General features: G+C 31.8%; 2 protein-coding genes across 4 annotated transcripts in view; one reads left to right on the top strand and one right to left on the bottom strand.

Moving 5' to 3' along the window:
- Window positions 1-7,460, bottom strand: part of LOC108684546 (transmembrane protein 230) — an 87,678-nt gene that overhangs the window by 19,751 nt on the left and 60,467 nt on the right. The gene's annotated exons all lie outside the window — the stretch shown is intronic.
- LOC108684545 overlaps window positions 2,092-7,460 on the top strand; it is a 47,705-nt gene continuing 42,336 nt past the window's right edge. Inside the window, exon 1 of the mRNA XM_018188919.1 lies at window positions 2,092-2,160. The gene's annotated coding sequence lies outside the window, so the exon portion shown is untranslated. The remainder of the gene's footprint in view (window positions 2,161-7,460) is intronic.

The following is a 7,460-nucleotide window of genomic DNA, read 5'->3' as shown; positions in this document are numbered from 1 at the left end:
AGAGAGAGAGAGAGAGAGAGAGAGAGAGAGAGAGAGAGAGAGAGAGAGAGAGAAAGGGGGGGAGAGAGAGAGAGAGAGAGAGAGAGATTTCGAAATTTTGAAGGACTATAACTTTTTTATCACGTCCATTTTAGCATTTTGATCAATATATGAGAATCAGTAGAACTCTTTGGGAAGCTACCAGAACTTTAAAACAAATATCAGATTTCCGAAAAAAATCTTTAAAAAATATTTTTTTTATTTTTTTTAGATTTTCGACATTCTATCTTGTAAGTTCAGATAGCCCCCTAAAGCGCTCTAATTACACTTAATAGAGATTGCAAACGAAAAAGTTCTAGCGTTTTCAAATAGAGATATTCGAAATCTGAAACTTCAAAGTTCTAGAACTTTTTAGATATTGATTTTAGCGTATCGATTAAAAATAATCATTAGAACTCTTTGGAGCGAGGGTGGGGGGGGGGGTATAAATTTCGTCGCCCGCAAATATGTAAACTTATTTCGTGTGTGCCGCTTTTAAGGAGTTATTCCACCTTAGAGACCTCAAAATTATATATAATATTATTTTGAGAGTACTAAAAGCTATACATAATACAAAAAAATCTTTTTATATCTATTTGCTACTCTTATCTTAGTGTACAAAATGTGTAATAATTATATTCCTGGCAAACAAAATGGCGACGCTACAACAGACTTTTGGAGGCCTGCGCGTGATGAAGGCATTCACCGTGAACAACGAGTCTAAAATATCCTGTCAAAAATTTGATTAATTATTTTTAATCTGCATTAAATTTACTAAAGAAACATCTGTTCGATTTAAAAACTATTAAAAATTGTAAAAATAGTGCATGCATGAAAAAAGAAGTTCAATTTTCACGTAAAAATTCAATATAATCTAAGGAAAACACAATAATGTCAATTCATCTTAAATGATCTAAGAATGACTTTATATATAAAGGTATTCTTGCATCATCTGAGATCAAGATTTTTATCATGACCAAAAAATGACATAAATTCATTAATATGACGTTAAATTGATATTATTTTGATTTTGTTGTTCTCCTTGGGAAAAGTATAAATTACAAAAAAAAGTATCGCAAAAATAAGTAATCATAGGTGTTTCTTTAGATAATTCAATTGATAATAACTGAACTAAATTTCAAAGCATTTTGATTAATTTTGTGATAGTTTTAATTCCATTTTTGAAAACATCATTCTGAAAAAAACGCGATTAAAGTTTCAATAACAATCTTTTTTCGTCGTATTTTAAGCATATGAATGCATTGATTTTTAACCGAAACTAATATAATCTACACTAAAATTGTGTGTCAATGTCATCTACAGTACAGGTATGTAACTATAATGTCAAATAACGACTGAATTTCAGGTAAACGGAACAATTTAACGACGTGAAGATATCAATTGCTGTACACCGCTCGACTATATATTCAACTATATATTCATTAATATGGAGAATTTAACTTCCGGATAAAAAATAAATACAAAAATGTTAGAGTTTTTGAAAATTTCAGGATAGAATAACGATCGTGTATCTTTGTCTTCATAATTATGAATTGCTTTGGCTCATCTTACGCGGATTGTGCATCACGCAAATTATTTCGTTCACCATAACGTTCGCTTTTTCGGTAGAATTGAGAGACAGGAGAGAGAGAGAGAGAGAGAGAGAGAGAGAGAGAGAAAAAGAGGGGAGGAGGAGAGAGAGAGAGAGAGAGAGAGAGAGAGTCGAGACTCAGCTGTCTCAGATCGTGGCTACGTCATCACAGCCCTGCAAGACCTTTCAAGAATGCTGATGGTTTAAACCGCGGCATTGCCGGCGGCGTCGCGACGCCTGCGCACAGTCGTACCGACGACGTTCGGTGCACGGAGGACAACGATGGCCCAGGGGCGGCAGTGCGGGTTCAGGGGGCGGTGAGGGTGGATGCCTCCTCCGTTGGAACTATCCCTTGACAACAGCGCGACCATTCTTACTTTCGATAACGGCAAGGTTCCGCTTCGCAGTCTCCAGAATCGCGCGCGATCAATCGGACAGTGGTGCGAATCAGTCAACAATCCCGGATACGAAACGCTGCGTTCGTTCTCTCTGCGGAAAGACAGGTCCTGACGGCGTGCTCGGACATAAACGACAGGCTGCCACTCGTTCAGGTAAATCGATTAAACGCGCGTATACGCACGCGAATTGTGAGACACATGCCCGGCAAAATCGGTCCAAGACGTTGGGTGATATGATGCAAAATATGAGGGACTTCTATAATGTACATTTGGATTGGACCCTTAAGCTGGGGATTAAGGGGGAGGACTGGGAATTGCATAATACTCATAACCGGCTATTGGACCGGCACGGCCGGCATATCGTTTGCAATCTTTGACGTACCGCCGGTATATATCGAGATGCACTTGTGCTTCATCTTGTAATCTGCGAATTTTCCGTGAAAGGATCGGTAGTTTCTCGCATTATCGATACGTGTTACCGACGCCGTTATGAGAATGTTTTTTCGTCTTTCGATGGTACTTGATATAATTTAACCAATGGCAATTATTATAAAGAATACTCAGCACATTTTTCTCTTGTTTTAATATTTAATGAATAAAATAAAATATAATTTAAATAAAAAAAAATTCGAAATGGTAATTTTGTTGGTAATGTTGAGTGTAGCATTCGATGCAATTTCGTATCAAAATGTGTCAATTAACAATATAAATGTAAAGATAGAAGAGAATAAAATCAGGAGATGTCGCTACAATACTTTTTACGCTGTGTGTCCGTAAATAATTATATAAACTTTAATCAATTTATTATAGTTCATTAATGAACGAGAATTTATTTACTCTTTTACATTGTGTGAATTATTCGAGTTTCCTCGTAGATGAAAAATAATAAATTACAAATTATACTAAACTGTATGTAACAATTATCGATTGAGATATTTATCCGCATTATTCGCATCTCAAGCGATTTTTGCAATGTTTCGAAATCAATTTGCGCGCGCTTATTATAAAATGAATTTTATTTCAATGTTATTCATATTAACTTTTTATTCTTCGAAAAGTGATAATCTTTCTTTTTTTTTATACTTATATAAATGACAATTGGATATCCCACTGAGTTTGCATAACGCAAACATGCCATACTTGTGAATCAATTACGCCATTAGCTTACGAATCTAAGTTTGCGTCATTAAAACAGAAGAAGCCTTACTATCAAAGGAAATTTTGTTGAAGGTTATACTGACCCACATTGCACTAACGCATAAATATTGCCAGCGTTTTTTTTATGATATTGCATAAAAATAATACCTATTAATTGGACTCTTGAGATATAAACTAAGTAATATAAATTTTAAAATGGGCAAATGAGAGTAAAATCTGCGTGATAATTCGTGCGCTATAATTCAATATTTATATTTCCATTCTTACATATTATAATTTGACAATATCGGAAGTTTCGATTCCCTATGAGTCCTCTCTCTCTCTTCAACAATATTCACAACTTATAAAAATTTATTTACAGTCATCAATGTGTCCGCAATTTCAGTCCACATATGCGGATAAAGCCTCTTTTATTATCAAATTTAGTTCTTTAATAAAGTGCCGAAAATTTACACTCATCAAGGCCCACCAAAAATTATAAATATTTATACAATTTGGAAAAAAAAATTAAAACTACGTATATATCTTAATGAAATAGTACGGAACATACGATAGTAAATCCAAACTGTATCTTCATCGAACAAAAACAAGATGAAATTATATTTACTTTTCGAGGTTAAATTTATGTGCAAGTTATATCTTTATGCACGTAAATATCTTTCCAGAATAGCCGTTGATCTATCACTTTTTTCCTTTTTTGTGACCATTAAAATCATAATTTTTTAAACAATAATAATTTGATTTTTGAGAAAAGTCTATAATAAGATTTGTGTGCAGTTAGTCAAAGAAGCGTCTGTAAGCCTTGCCCTTATTTGTCATTAACAAGGGAAGTTATCTAAATCCAATTAAAAGGTAACGATTAGAAGTTATAGTATTCTACTTCCTATTGATTAAAAAGAGTACCATTCGTTCAGAAAATTTGATATTTATTAAAAAAATAGATTTAAAGTCTGCTATAAGCGGCTCCGAAAATGGGTTTAAATCTTTTCGTAACTTTTTTTTACTTTTTGAGTTTTTCTACATACATGTGAATACCCACGTAAGAATAGAAAAGAAAACTTAGGTCTCGATTCCAATGGATGTTGAACATTTTTTTATTTATCCCTCTCGAAATTTGAATCGTGTTTAGAAATGGTACACTTATAAAGTTGCATATGTATATGAATGTATGTACGTATAAAAGTACATATGGGGCATTTCATGTAAAAGTGAACCACCTATTTTCAAAAACGTTATGGATATTGACGAAACTTAAAGTTGATGGATTTGAGGATGCAATTTGTTGTGCAAAATCTTAGACTTTTAGTTCAGTTAGTTCAATAGCTGCAAAAGGAAGAAATTTTGCAATTTATCGTTCATATATTTTTCTAAATTTTTTTCGAATGAAAAGGGGAATTAATAAAATGAAGTTAATGCCGTTTCCTACAGAAAAAAGTCTGCTCTTTCATGTGATTATGTCCTATTTTGAGTAATTCTTTACCTGTCATCATTCCTGTTTAAATATTTGAAATCTTTAAAATCATAATCAGGGGCCAGTACCGATTTTTGTTTCTTAATAGCTTTAAATATAGTACATGGCGATTTTAATCATATGAAGCTGCATTCTGGGAGATCTAGAGCCGTTTTCGATTTATAATTTCAGAAAGACAGCGATACAAGACAAAGTGTGTATCCGACTACTCGATTACGCGCATTGCGCCGCACTAGCGTTTTCCAAGAATTCCAAGCGTAATATATCAACAAACAATTCATCACACCGGAAAATTTAAAATCGTTGAGACACGGCACAGCGTAAATCAGTCTTAAAACTTTACTGCAATTTTGTTTCATCTGTCATGCTTAATCAGTACTGGATTAGCTAGTATTTTATATAGTAACAAAAAATCACATAAAATTGTAAAGTTCTTGTTGATGCATTTAAATGAGTATTTTTTCCTATTGTTTCCTGTTTGAATACAATTATCGAAATGCAGTATTTGACTGTTGCTTGTCAATATACAAAGTAACGAGACGAAAAAGTACAGCAGCAGTAATAAACAATACCTATGTAAATAAAAAATACCAGGAGAAAAAACTAAACTAAATGGATAATTGTAATTGAAAGAAAAAAATCGGCACTGGCCTCTGACTATGACGTAATTGTAAAGATTTCAAATACTTGAATAGGAATGATAATTAAGAGTTGGTCAAAATAGGACATCTATACGTAAAAGAGCAGACTTTTTTTTGTAGAAAACGGCACTAACTTCTTTCTATTAATTCTATTAATTCTATTAATTCTATTAATTCTATTTTTTCTATTAATTCTATTTCTATTAATTCTATTTTTCATCTGCAAAAAATTTAGAAAAATATGAACAACAAATCGCAAAATTTCTTCGTTTTGCAGCTACTGAACTAACTAGACTAAGTCTAAAACTTTGCATAACAGTTTGCATCTTTAAACCCATCAACATCAGCAAGTTTCGGCAAAATCAGGAATGTTTTTGAAAATGAGTGGTTCACTTTCACATTGAATGCCCCATGTATTTTCTTATTTATTATGTACATTTTCATTACATTCTTGTTATTTTAATTTGTAACATAATTGTTTGATTTACATAATGGAAACTATAAATTAAAGTCTTAAACGGTTTAGCTGGATCTTAAATACTTGTATAATTCTTGTGTGAATTTATACTACATATGTAGTCCTTAGAAATGCGCGCCGAAATGATTTTTCGGTCTTGAAAATTAACTCCACTAAACTATCGCAGTAATATTACGAGCTAAATTGACCAACAATTTAACAAATTTTTGATGTTTATTCGCATCTTCAAAACGATCTTAATATTGTTGAATGACATATTAAAATCTGTAAATAATTAATTCTTATTGCGAAAAATATTACCTCAGTCGAGAGTCGAATTCGGATCTCTTGCATTTCGTGCGAGGGTCCTAAACTTTCAAATTACCGAGGTCTTACCATAGTATTCGGTTAGTTTAGTGGAGTTAGTGTTTTCAAGACCGAAAAATCATTTCGGCGCGCGTTTCTAAGGACTACATGCATAGTATATAAATTCACACAAGAATAATACAAGTATATTAAGACTTTGATTTCTATAGTTTATGTTATCACACATATAATATATGATATTGTTTACATAATGTAATTATAAAATTTTATTTCTTTAATTGTGCATGCGTGCGTGTATGTGTGTGTGTACATTATGGTAATGTATAATAAGAAAATATATGTATAATAAGAAAATATATTTTTATGCCTATATACAACTTTAAAAGTGTATCACATTCAAATGCAATTCGAACTTTGAGAGATAGATAAAAAAATGTTCATCTATCATTGGAATAAGACCCAAGTTTTCCATTTCCATATATTGCTCACACATATGTAAAAAAACATAAAAAAAAGTTAAAAAAAACGTCATTTAAACTCATTTTCGCTTATATAGCAGACTTTAAATCCATTTTTACGATTGTCAAATTTTCCGAGCAAATGACACTCATTTTAATTAATAGGAAGTAGGCTATTATAACTTCTAACCATTACTTTTTCAAAACGAATGGAACATCTGTGTAACTTCCCTTGTAAGTGAAAGGTTACATTTTCAACATTTTTTTTTCTCTCTTATTTTATCGTTAATCTGCCATAGAATTTTGCACACTTCAACTTCATTATTTAAAAAATTTAAACATTTCTATGATAACTCGATTTATTAAAGACCTTAAAGAATACAAATGTTCAGTCATTCTTCAGCTAAATTCCGCGCCGTTGCGGTAATATAATAACAAAAACAAATAGTCGTTACAAGACTTGCAAATAGTCTTGTAACGGCTGTTTGGTCATTATACCACATCTGTTATTCGTTTTTTATACTATTTGCGATATTCACAATCATTACATTTTTTTTACAGCGGTCTTATTTAGTTGAGAAACGAATGAACATTTGTACTTCTCAATTTGGTAATAAAATTTTATCCGCTGCAGATGGACTGAAATTGTTTGTAGATACATTGATGTAAGTGGATTTTTATAAGTTGTGGACATCATTGAAGATAATTCAAAGGAAATCAAAACGTCTGATACTGTTAAATTATAATATATAAGAATGGATCTGTAAATTGCCTTACGCATTTCCATTATATGAAAATGTCGATACATTTTATTATTTAATAAACAGTTGGCAATGGAACGTTGTATGTGTGTGATTACATAAAACAGAAAGAACGGACCAACTTTTCGATTGACCCAACAATTATTTTTAACAAAATTTATTTCTAATTTGATGTTTATC

Source organism: Atta colombica, unplaced genomic scaffold, assembly GCF_001594045.1.
Source record: "Atta colombica isolate Treedump-2 unplaced genomic scaffold, Acol1.0 scaffold135, whole genome shotgun sequence".
Lineage (NCBI taxonomy): Eukaryota > Metazoa > Arthropoda > Insecta > Hymenoptera > Formicidae > Atta > Atta colombica.
Note: the sequence above shows the minus strand (reverse complement) of the source record. Positions and strands in the feature narration are given on the sequence as shown.